This window comes from Cornus florida, unplaced genomic scaffold, assembly GCF_030987335.1.
Source record: "Cornus florida cultivar Cherokee Brave unplaced genomic scaffold, ASM3098733v1 CherokeeBrave_3.0.0_Hap2_Chr03, whole genome shotgun sequence".
In the NCBI taxonomy this organism is placed as follows: domain Eukaryota; kingdom Viridiplantae; phylum Streptophyta; class Magnoliopsida; order Cornales; family Cornaceae; genus Cornus; species Cornus florida.
This window is the reverse complement of record NW_026775573.1, coordinates 78,643,128-78,656,185: the sequence shown is the minus strand read 5'-3', so window position 1 is coordinate 78,656,185 and position 13,058 is coordinate 78,643,128. Positions and strand designations below refer to the sequence as shown.

Here is a 13,058-nt window from a genome sequence, read left to right as displayed (position 1 = left end):
TCCACTACCTACCCTATTTAACATGTTAGTTGAGGTTAACTAGGGGGAACAATGTAAATATGTGACCATGGAATGTGACAACACCAAATTACTACATTCCTTCAAGAAATCTATGAATTCAATAAGCAAGAATAATTTATCAAAGATTTGCATGCTTGAACTACCTAAACTAGGGTGTAGCCTTAGGCATGCTCACTAAGCTAGAGATTATCAAGCCCTCAATTAAATGATACAAGCACATGAAGTTAAAAATCAAGATTAATCCATCAAAGGGAGGCCCTAAGCCAAGGACTAACAAGGTTCCCAAATACATGCCATTAAAACCATTTTCACAATCTCAATTCCATTTTCACCATGAAAATGTAAGCCATACAACCATGAGAACAAAAAATCTAAGACAAGATAATTAAGACATTCTTACATGGAAGGGCTTCATCACCTCCCTAGATAGGGAGTTAGTTACCCATGGATGCAAAGGAGGAAGGAGAAGAAGTGGTCTCACCCTCTATTTTCGCACCTAAGAGCTCCAAGACCTATAAACCTTCTAAACTCTAATATTTCTCTCTCTAGATTTTGTAAAAATGTGAGATCCATTACTATAAGCTTCAAGCCTTCTTTTGTAGACAAGATGTCTACCAAAGCACCCAAAAACTGAGGTCTGTGTCCCCTAAAAGTGTTTTTCCTGCCACCTAATTAAGGAGGGAATCCAATTGAAAGGATCAAGAAGCCAAGTGGGTTAACAGTGCTTGGACGAGCGCTCATAGAACGCAGCACGAGTGCTCGTAAATGCCTTTGCTTTCTTTCTCATTGTTCGGAGCTGCAGAGACGAGGCTCGTAAGAGAGGTTACGAGCGCTCATAGATAGCTTGCTTCTTTCTGCCTTAGATTGGAGCGCTCGTAAGAATGACGAGTGCTCGTGTGACATAGTGGTGCGTGCTGGTTGCTCATTACTGCCGAACGAGTGCTCGTAAGGCACTGGATAAGCGCTCGTTCGTACCTTGGAGTTTATTTTTCTTCTCTTATGCTTTGAAATTCTTTTACTTTGATCTTGGCTTTGGGTCATTGAGTATCATCTGCCCTTTTGTTTTATAGAAAGTCTTTATGAACCCACTTTGGCAAATTCTTCTTGGAAATTAAGGGACGCAAAGGCCCGGAATGACTTGATCTTCATAAAGCCTTTAAAGTCTTCCATTTTATTTCCTTTTGGAAGACAAACCTGAAAATAAACAGAAACACGGCACTGGAGATAATCTATACAATAAAACCAACTAATGGACTTAACTAATGCAAATAAGGGCGCTTGAATATACAATATTCGGTGCTTAACAACTGCCAAAGGGATTTCTGAAAAATTTCAAATGACGCATTTTTTATCAATTAAAGAACTTTGATCAATCGAACCCTTAACTTTGATCGATCCAAAATGGATTTCGATCGATTGAACTTAACCTTGATCGATCGAAATGGAAACTAAAGAGTCCTCATCACAGGTGATTCGATCGATCAAAGTGGTGCTTTGATCGATCGAACTTAAGTTTGATCGATCAAAATGTCCCTGGCAGTCCTCAAAATTCAGAAAATGGCTCTTAAACCAGATTTTTCAATGTAACTCATATCTAGATGACGCAAGAACTTGTAAAAACAAAAATAAGGGAGGAATAGGGTTGTCAACATGGAATGCACTAGTCTTTAACGTCTCTAGCAAGACGTTGGGCTCTTTTAGCTCGGATCAAAAATCTTATTGTGCATCCCCTCCTTGACAGGGTGAATGGCATTTTGAATCCCACCCAACAAATGGTTCTCAAAAGAACTTGTTGGATTTGATTCAAAGGGGATTGATGGTCCTTTGTTAATGTAACTCTTGGGCTTCCATGCCCTTTCAACATTTGGTTTCAAAACAACATTCTTTGAAATCATTTTGCAAGATAAACCTTTGAAAATTCCATTTTCAAGCAAAGACTCAACTTTTTTAAATTCATTGTCAAGACACTTTTCCACAACACACACTTCTTCATGCTTGTCTATTGAACTCAGGGTTGGATTAAATATATTCCACTTCTTTTTCATATGCCCAAATGAAATTTCACTATCCCCGTCCTATAATTTATGTTGGCATTTACGGTTGCCAAGAATGGACTGCTAAGGATAACGGGAATTTAATTCTTGGGATTTAAGACTGGTTCTGTATCAATGACAACGAAATCAACCAAGAAGAAGAACTTATCAATTTTAATCAAGACATCCTCAATAATACCCTGGGGCTTTTGGATGGATCGGTCGGCTAGTTGCAAAACTACCGACGTCGGTTTCAAGTCTCCTAAGCCCAATTGAACATACACTGAATATGGAAGAAGGTTAACAATTGCTCTTGAATCTAGAAGAGCCAGGTTAATGACATGGTCACCAATGATGCAAGAAGGAGTAGGTGAACTGGGGTCCTTAAATTTTGGAAGAGTGTTATGTTACAAAATGGAGCTTACTTGCTTGGTCAAGACCACTTTCTTTGGTGATTGGCTTTTGTTCTTCCCTTTTTGGGTGCAAAGATCTTTTAAAAATTTGGCATAATCCAGAATTTATTTAATTCCATCCAAGAGGGGAAGATTAATCTTCACTTGCCTAAACACTTCAATTGTTTCATTCACTTTGGTCTTTTGCTTTTCAAGAGAATTGGATCCTTTTAAGGCATCCGGAAATGGAGCCTTTGGCTTAAAAGCTTTTTCAAAATCTTGTTTTACAACATTTTCAACACAAGAATTTTTCAAATCATTTTTCACAATTTTTTCAACAAAATGATCATGCACATGCAATGAATGAGGAATAAAATGTGAAATGGGATGGGTGTCAACCTTTGGTTGCACCGGTTCACTCACTTCATTTTGGACGCCAACTTGATTGTTAATAATTTTTCCACTTCTCAAGGTTGTCACTGCATTGACATGTTCAATTGTGTGACCTTCCGATGAGGAATTGGTCTCCATAACAAATTGTTGCTTTGGTGGGGGTATTTAAAGGCATTTTCCCTTTTTCTCTAACATTCAAAGTACTAGCTATTTGCCTAACTTGGGTTTCTAGCTTAGTAATGGATTAGGAATGGGAATGAAGCAATTGAGTGTTTGCCTCTAAAGTACCCAAAGCAGTCAACACTTTTTCCTCAAAAGTGGGACTCTTAGAATTTCCTTGAGAGTAAGATGATTGATTAGGAAAATGAGAGTTTGAGAATTGGTTTCCATGTAATGATTGAACAAACTTGGCTTTGCATTGGAGGCAGAACATACTTTCCTTGAAAACCACTTTGGGGAAGGTTTAAGCCTTCCATTGGCTTTTCCAAGAGAAGTTTGGCTAGTTCCTCCACCCGGGATTGTAATGTGTGCCATAGGGATTATTCCCTTGGTTAACAAATGTGGCATTGACTTGTTCATGGTGCTTACTTTGCACATGTCCATAGGGACAATTGGAAGTAGAATGTAAGACACTAGAACAAGTCATGCATGCTTCATTAGATGGATGATGAACATGATTAAGGGAGGAAGGCACTTGATTTACTAAATTTTGGTTAAGAAAAACTTGATCAAACTTTTGAGATAAAGACTTGACTTCGGTGGCTATGTCATTAGAATTGTTAACTTGATATAAGCCGACATTCTTCCTTCCACCTAAATTTCTACCATTTTTGGAAGACAAGGATCGATGCATTGAATTCTCACTCATGCTTTCATAAAGACGCCAAACATCATTTTCATGCTTATCAAGATAAGAACCACCAATAGATGCATCAACCATACCCTTGTGATTATCCAACAAACTTTCAAAGAAGTATTGAACTAATTTCCACTTAGGCATGTCATGATGTGGACACTTCCTAAGCAAATCATTAAATCTTTCCCATGCCTCATGAAACAATTCCCCATCCCCTTGAGAAAATTCTCTAATGAAAGTTCTCATAGCATTGGTCTTTGAAACCGGATAGTATTTTTTTCGAGAACTTTTATTGCATTTCCACCCAAGAAGTTATTGAAAAAGGCCTGAGATTGTTGAACCAATATTTTGCCTTATTTTTAAGGGTAAAAAGAAAAAGTTTTAATCTCAAAACATCTTCCGGCATGTCCATGTATTTCGTGGTGCAATATACTTCAAGAAACTCATCCAAATGGTTGTAAGGTTCTTCACTTGGAAATCCTTGATAATTAGAAAGCATTTGAATAGTTTACGGTTTAATTTCATAGTGATGTGCTCTAAATGGGGGCAATTGAATGTATATAGGTGCATTATATTCATTTGGCATATAATGATCACGCAAAGCAAGAGGATGATTCATAATTGGAGGTGCTACATAAGCACCTTGATTGCCTTGAATAATGGGAAGTTGTGGAGCAAAAATTGGCCAAGGCATTTCTAATGGAACTTAGCCTTGTTGTTATGGTGGAATGAAAGGTCTTGGCATGCCTAATGGTACTTGAATGTTGTCATGATGCATATTAGGGTGAAGGATGCCTTGTTGGTCTATGTGACTAATGTCCTTCACACGGTCCTCATTGATGTCTTCCATTGATGTAATGGAATGATTAGAATTACCCCTTCCCTTAGAATTACGAACAATGGATTCAAGATTCAAATCAAGTGGGACAAGAGTAGGATTTAATGACCTACGACCATGCATGCACAAACAAAACAAAAATAAGCAACAAATAAGTAGCAATCACTTATCCTCCGTAACAAATCAATAATCAACAATCCTCCACATACAATGGTCCCATACTCCCATGCCTTGAACAATATGCAAGAAAAATTAAATTGCCTCCACACGGGCTCACGATTTATCTATGAAAGTAAAGACTTGTCTCCACGTGGGCTCACGATCTAACTAGAGATTGAGTTTAAAGATGCTCACAAAGGGTCCTTAAGCAACTTCAAGTTATTTTTCAAATTTTTTTTTCTTTGCCTTGTTTCGCTTTGCAATTTTTATTTTATTTTTGAGATTTTTATGCTCTTGCTTAGCTTCACTTGGCTTCTTGCTTCTTTTGCTTTTCAATTTCCCTTTGCTTCACTCTCTTGGTCCAATTCACTTAACCAATCAAGAACAAACACAATAAGTAACAAAAATAAAATTAAAACAAGATCAAAAGAGTAGTAATTCCTAATCAATTCCCAAATATGACGGTGCCTAATCCCTGGCAACGGCGCCAAAACTTGGTGTGTCTCAAACTAGTTGCATGGAAAAGTATGTAGTGTGGCCAAGTTTAAATTTAGAAAATGCCACTACCACTTCCAACTAAAAATATAGCTAGAGTGAGTAAGGATTGTCCCAAAAGATTGGATGCGTATTTGTGATGGAAACAAATGTCGGATTAGTAGGTTTGATGAGCGTTGAAAAGTGCGCATTTAAACCCCTTAAGCTTAGGTATTCTAGGACCTTTATCTATCTTACTTTCCCATTTTAGACTAATTTCGTAATATTGTTCTTTTTAGGTGCTTATCCCCAAAATAATCTAATTCAGCCAAATAAGAGCTTAAAAGAAGCTAACTCAAGCTGGATGCAAGAAAGGAGCAAAATGGAAGCAGAATGAAGCAAAGTGTGGAAATCAGTAAGTTCGATCGATCTCAATAATACTTAGATCGATCAAAAGTTCATCGATCTAAACTCTCCAAGATGGATCCAAGCTCTTTTGTCCTTATCCAAAGATCCCACAAAGTTCGATTGATCCAACAATTCTTAGATCGATCAAAAAGATTCCATCTTATCCTGTTGTACCACCCCACCTACCACTTTTGTCTCTTTCCACAAAATATCTTAGATCTGTCCTTATCCAAAAAGGTGCTGCCATGGAAGGATCGATCAGCAAAAGTTTGATAGATCTCAGCTAAGTTCGATCGATCTAAGCATAGGTTCGATCGATCGAACCCTCTTAAGTGCGAATTAAATCAATTTCCAGCTCATTAAAAGTTGTCTCATGGTGGAATCATTGGAGAAGCCCTTGTGTATGACCATTGGGTGTGACATTTGAGCTACCTATATAAGAATTATGAGCCACTTTTACACATATGTTTGGAGGAATTGATAGAGACAATTTTTTATTATTCTTAGAGAGGAAGAAAATAGAAGAGAAGGCTTGAGACACATTCTTGGGAGGTCTTCCATCTAACTCAAGAAGAAGAGTATTTCTACGATGGATATAGCTCTTGAGGGTTGGAGGACACCATTTATAAGTGGTTAAACATCCTCTTGGGGCTAGAGTTAGCCCTAAGCATGCTTTCTTTACCTTGATTTATGTATTTTTGAAGGGATTTGTGTTGTAATACATGTTTTGACATCTTTATATACATAGATCTTATTTATTCAATGATTTGTGTGGTTTAATTCTTTCAATTGATCATTTCATTCTATCCATATGTCTATGTATGATAAAATAGATGTTCATGTGTTTATCTCTATCTCTTATGTTGTTGATGCATGTATATGTATGTTAATGCTAAAAATCTAGAGATTGTCAAGACATAGTGCTTAATAGAATGCTCTTGTGGTTTATTTGATGGTTCATACTCATTTCTTGATAAAATGTGCCTCTCCCTTAGTTTAATTAGTTTAATTTTCATGTCATTAGTTTAGACGTAGTGTAGTTACCTTAGTTGTTAAATGGGAGGACAACCCATGCTTGTTATTTGATGTTCCATACTTAAGAATGCAAGTAGTATATTTCTCTAATTATATGATGTGTTTGGACTGTGAGCTTAAAGAAGGATTAATGGCTTAGTTTGATATATTGTGCTATTAATTGTGTTGTTTAGACAATATATACTTAATTAGTTATCTATGCTTATTGAAACAACCACACACACTCACTATTGTTTCAACATATGTTTTTCCCCTCATTAATTATGAGTTAAGTGTATAGAAAGGTGATGCTTAGTGGTGATCTCTAAGTCCCAAGACCTCTCTCTCTTGTTTTCTCTATCCTTTAATTACTTGTTTTATATTGAACTTGTTTAATCTTAATTGTAGTTTAATCAACCAAATAATCTACTTTTGATCACTCAACCTACTAACCCTAAGCATTGTTTCCATTACTAGTAGCCCTCTAATCCCTTGGGACGATCCCTACTCACCCTTGCTACATTAGTAGTAGTGGTAGTGGTGGTTTTTATAAATTTAAACTTGACCCAAAAGGCTTTTCTTGAACCGTGCATTCACTACATTATTTTGGCGTATAGGAACGGCCACCGTCAAATTTTGGTGCCGTTGCCGGGGATTGAATTCGCAACGCCATGTTTTGGAAATATTTAGGAATTAGTACTCTTTTGATCGTGTCTTTACTTTATTTTTATTTTTGGTTACTTATTGTGTTTGTTTTTATTTGGCTAGGTGAATTGAGTGAAAGAAGTTGAGTAAAGGAGAATTCAAAGCAAGGAGCTAAGCTAAGCACAAAAAGGACTAAAAATCTAAAAAAAATTGCAAAACAAGGCTAAAAAGTTGAAAGTTAAATTGAAATTACTTAAGGACCCTTTGTGAGATCTTTCTAACTCAAGCTCTAGTTAAATTGTCGGCCCGCGTGGAGGCTTGTTTTTCATTTCTTAGATAAATCGTGAGCCCGCATAGAGGCAATTTACTTTTCCTTGCATGTTGTTCAAGCATGGGAGCATGGGATCATTGTATGTGGAGATTTATTGATTGATTTGTTGTGGGGGCGAAGTATTTGTTACTTGCTTATTTGCTTGTTATTTGTCTTTGCTAATGCATGTATGGTCGTAGGTCATTAAATCCTACTCTTATCCCTCTTAATTTTCATCTTAAATCGGTTATTCATAATCCTAGGGGAAGAGGTAGTTCTCATTACTCCATTTCACTAATGGAGGATTTGAATGACGACTATGTGGAGGACCTTGGTCACATAGACCAACAAGGCATCCTCCATCCTAATGTGCATCATGAAAACATCCAAGTACCATTGGGCATGCCTAAACCAATCATTCACCCACAACAACAAGGCCAAGTTCCATTGGGAATGCCTCGGCCAATATTTGCTCCACAACCTCCCATATTTTAAGCTAACCACGGTGTTCGAGTAGCACCACCGGTTGTAAATCCTCCCATTGCATTAAGAGACCATTATGTGCCTAATGAATACAATGCACCCACTTGCATTCAATTGCCCCCATTTAGAGCACATCACTATGAAATTAAACCATAAACCATTCAAATGCTTCCTAACTATCATGGACTTCCAAGTGAAGAACCCTATAAGCATTTGGATGAGTTTCTTGAAGTGTGTTCCACTGTGACATACACGGACATGTCAGAAGAAGTTTTAAGACTTAAACTTTTTCCTTTCACCCTTAAAGGCAAGGAAAAATATTGGTTTAACAATCTTAAGCCTTTTTCGATAACCTCTTGGGCGGAAATGCAACAAAAGTTCTTGAAAAAGTACTATCCAGTTTCTAAGACCAATGCCATGAGAACTTTAATTAGAGAATTTTCTCAAGGGGATGGGGAAATGTTTCATGAGGCATGGGAAAGGTTTAATGATTTTCTTAGAAAGTACCCTCATCATGACATACCTAAGTGGTAACTAGTTCAATATTTCTTTGAAAGTTTACCGGATAATCACAAGGGTATGGTTAATACATCTATGGGTGGTTCTTAACTTGATAGGCATGAAAATGATGTGTGGCAATTGTATGAAAGTATGACTGAGAATTCAATACATAGGTCCTTATCTTCTAAAAATGGTAGAAATCTAGGTGGAAGGAAGAATGTCGGCTTATATCAAGTTGACAACTCCAATGTCATAGCCGCCAAGATGAAATCCTTATCTCAAATGTTTAATCAATTTTTTATCAACCAAAATTCAGCGAATCAAGTATCTTCCTCCCCTACTCATATTCATCATCGTGCATCTAATGAATCTTGCATGACTTGTTCAAGTGTCTTGCATTCTACTTCCAATTGTCCCCATGGACATGTGCAAAGTGAGCCCCATGAGCAAGTCAATGATACATTTGTTAATCAAGGGAATAATCCATATGGCACTCATTACAATTCAAATTGGAAGAACCATCCAAACTTTTCTTGGAAAAGCCAAGGGGAAGGCTCAAACCCTCCCCAAGGTGGTTTTCAAGGGAAGTATGTTTCCCCACCAATGCAAAGCCAAGGTTCCCTAGGTTTTAAATCATCATCATTTCAATCACATGGAAATCAATTTTCTAATTCTCATTTCCCTAATCAACCATCATATTCTCAAGGAAATTCTAGGAGTCCAGCCTTTGAAGAGAAAGTTTTAACCGCTCTAGGCACTCTATAGGTGAACACTCAATTGCTTCATTCCCATTCTCAATCCATTGCTAAGCTAGAAACCCAAGTCGGGCAAATAACTAATACCTTAAATGCTAAAGAGAAAGGGAAAATGCCATTGAATGCACCACCAAAGCAACAATGTGTTGTGGAGACTCATTCCTCATCGGAAGGTCCCACAATTGAGCATGTCAATGCGGTGACAACCTTGAGAAGTGGGAAGGTTATTGGCAACCAAGTAGGTATTCCCAATGAAGAGAGTGAACCAGTGCAACCAAAAGTTGACACCCGTCTCGTTTCTCATCATATTCCTCCTTCATTGTATATGCATGATCATTCAAATGAAAAAGTGTTAGAAAGTGATTTGAAAAGTGAGTCCAAAATTGATTTGAAAGATGAATTAAACAAAGCTTTGAAAAAGGATTTTAAAAATTCTTGTGTTGAAGATTCTTCAAAGAAAAGTTTTAAAAAAACTTTTAAACCAAGAGCTCCATTTTCGGATGCCTTAAAAGGATCCATTTATCTTGATAAACAAAAGACCAAGACTAATGAAATCATTGAAATGTTTAGGCAAGTGAAGATTAATCTTCCACTTTTGGATGCAATTAAGCAAATTCCGGCTTATACCAAGTTCTTAAAATATCTTTGCACCCAAAAGAGGAAGAATAAGAGCTAAGCACCTAGGAAAGTGGTCTTAACCGAGTAAGTGAGCTCTATTTTGCAACATAACACTCTCCCAAATTTCAAAGACCCCGGTTCACCTACTACTTCTTGCGTCATTGGTGACCATGTCATCAATTGGGCTCTCTTAGACTTAAGAGCAAGTGTTAACCTTCTTCCATACTTGGTATATGTCAAATTAGGCTTAGGAGACTTGAAACCGACGTCGGTAGTTTTACAACTTGCCAACCGATCCATCAAAAAGCCTAGGGGTATCATTGAGGATGTCTTGATTAAAATTAATAAATTCTTCTTCCCAGTAAATTTCTTTGTCATTGACATGGAACCGGTTCTAAATCCCAAGAGCCAAATTCCTGTTATCCTTGGCAATCCTTTCTTGGCAACCGCAAATGCCAAGATCAATTGTAGGACGGGAGTAATGAAAATCTCATTTGGGCATATGAAAGTGAAGTTGAATATCTTCAATCTGACCCCAAAATCATTTGACAAGTATGAAGAAGTAAGTGTTGTAGAAAAATGTCTAGACAATGAATGTGAAAGAATGGAGTCTTTGCTTGAAACCAAAACTTCAAAAAGTTCATCTTCGACCTTGAAACTAAAGAATGATGTTTCAAAATCTTGCTTTGAGAGGGCATGGAAGCCCAAAGATCACATTGACAAAAGACCAACAATCTCCTTTGAACCTAATCCAACAAGTTCTTTAGAGAACCGTTTGTTAGGTGGAATTCAAAGTACCTATCACCCCATTAAGGAGGGGTTGCATGATCGGTTGTTAATTATACATCAACCTTTGCAATAGCACAAATCATTGTAAAATAGGGCTATTGGTCGGGTAAGTCGAACCACTGGGACTGCTAGTTTATGGCAACTTAGGTGTCTAGAGTCATTTTTAGATTGATAAGGGGGGTTATAAAGGATTTGTTGGATTGTCACTAAGATTATGAATTGAAAAGTTCATAAAACATTAATGCTAAGAAGTAAAGAGGCAAAGACAATTAAAATGAGAACTAGGGAAGTGAATCCACTACCCATCCATAAGCATACCAGGACATGATTTACTTGGGGAAATATATATATATAACCATGGAATGCAACAACATAGCATTGATACATTATCTTCAAGAAATATATGAAAATAAGATACAAGAATAATCTATCAAGGCATTACATGTTTTGGTCACCTAAACTAGGATGTAACCTTAGACATGATCACCAAGCCATAGATCATCAAGCCCTTAATCTCATAATAGGAGCACATGAAATAGAAATCAAGAAGAATCTATCAAAGGAAATCCCTAAGCAATAGATTATCAAAATTCCTAAATAGCATGCCAATAAAAACACTTCTATGAACTCATCTCCATTGTCACTATGAAAATGTAGCAATAAAATCATGGGAGAAAAACAATCTAAGACAAGATATTTGACTCAAAATGATCATTTATAAATAAAGAGATTCATTACATCATATGAAGGGCTCTAATTCATGGAAAAGTCACATATATACATTATACCCCAAATAGAAATCAAAACAATCACCTCCCTAGATAGGGAGTTAATTACCCATGAAGACAAAGGATGAAGGAGACGATGAAGAATCCCTCTCCATTTCCACACCTTTAGCTCAAGAACACCCAAGACCCTCCAAACTCCCTCCTTCTCTCTCTAGAACTTAACAAAAAATGAGATCTATCAAATAAATGGGTTTTTTCCCCTTATTATACATCAAAACCTACTCCCCATACTGAAAATCCCAAGCTCCCCCCTCTGCATGAAGCTAGACCACACAAAAGAAGGATAAGGGGACTAAGATGCTGAAATTCAGGGGGCAGTTGAGCTGCCTACTGCAGGTCGGCGGGCGCCCGCGATGGCGCGGCGGGCTCCCGCGATGGCGTGCGAGGGACTAGAGTGTTTGGCGGGTGCCCACGATGGCGCCGCGGGCACCCGCGGTGGCTCGCTGGGGCTTCCTCGAGGGCTCGCAAGGCCCCACGAAATGGAGCAGAGAGATGAGGGGTTCGGCAGGCGCCCGTGGTGGCTTAGCGGGCGCCCGCGGGGCCTTGCACCTGCACTTCAAACCAAGGCTTCTCGTAAGCCTTTCCGAGCTGGAGCACTGATGCGGCTTCCACTATGAACACTAAGCCATGAACTTCACAAAAACGGCGACTGGAAAGGTTAGGTCCCGAAGATGACTCCCCGATATGGTTATATAAATTATATGCATGTTTAAAGTTTAGATCCAGAAATAGTTTTTATTTTAATTAAATGATGATTTAATTTCATAGTTGAACCATGCTTAGATTTAATTAAGATTATGATTTTTGGAGAGCTCATGACTTATAGTTCATCATATATTATTTTCAAAATTTTTGGATTATTTTTGAAATCTAAAGATTTTTAATTAATTAAGTTAATTAAAAATTAATTAAGTGTTTTAGTTGCTTAATTATGGTGCATTTCGTAACATTTTCGTTTTCTGTTTTTGCACGCTTATGAAAACAAAAACATGATTTTGCTTTCTTGTGAAAATAAAAAACAAAAATGATGTTTATTAACACTTGTTGTTATCAGAAATTTGAAAACATAAAACAATAACTGTGTTTAGTAATACAACATATTTGTTACAAAATGTACATAATATTCTTTAAATTTTTTATTTTTTTATTTTATTTTTTTCATGGCAATAATTTTAGGAGTTATTGATTAAAGGGGAGGGTAGATGATTTGAACATAAACTTTCGGACATAGTGAGCAACCCAACCACTCAGGCACGACACTTGCTTTCATTAATATCGAAAAGCCATAAATCTAGAAGGTGTAATTTAAAATTATAAATCTTAAAAATACCCAATACATCATAAGTACAAAATTAGATATACCAAGACAAAAACATTTCCATCAATTATGTATCTAAATACATGTATATGCATGATGTATACATTTATTATGTGACATATAATATATTTAGCATATGATAATTTATTATGAATAAAATATATAAAATAATATATCTTATATGTAATAAAATATATATTGTGTTATAATATTATAAATTAATTATAATTTAATTTTTACAAATAATATAATATAGATATGAT

At 36.7% G+C, this 13,058-nt stretch overlaps 2 pseudogenes; one reads left to right on the top strand and one right to left on the bottom strand.

The window, feature by feature from the left end:
• Positions 1-3,837: 3,837 nt before the first annotated feature.
• LOC132301968 (small nucleolar RNA R71) lies at positions 3,838-3,935 on the top strand (annotated as a pseudogene).
• Positions 3,936-8,448: 4,513 nt separating this feature from the next.
• Positions 8,449-8,547, bottom strand: LOC132301926 (small nucleolar RNA R71; annotated as a pseudogene).
• Positions 8,548-13,058: the final 4,511 nt, after the last annotated feature.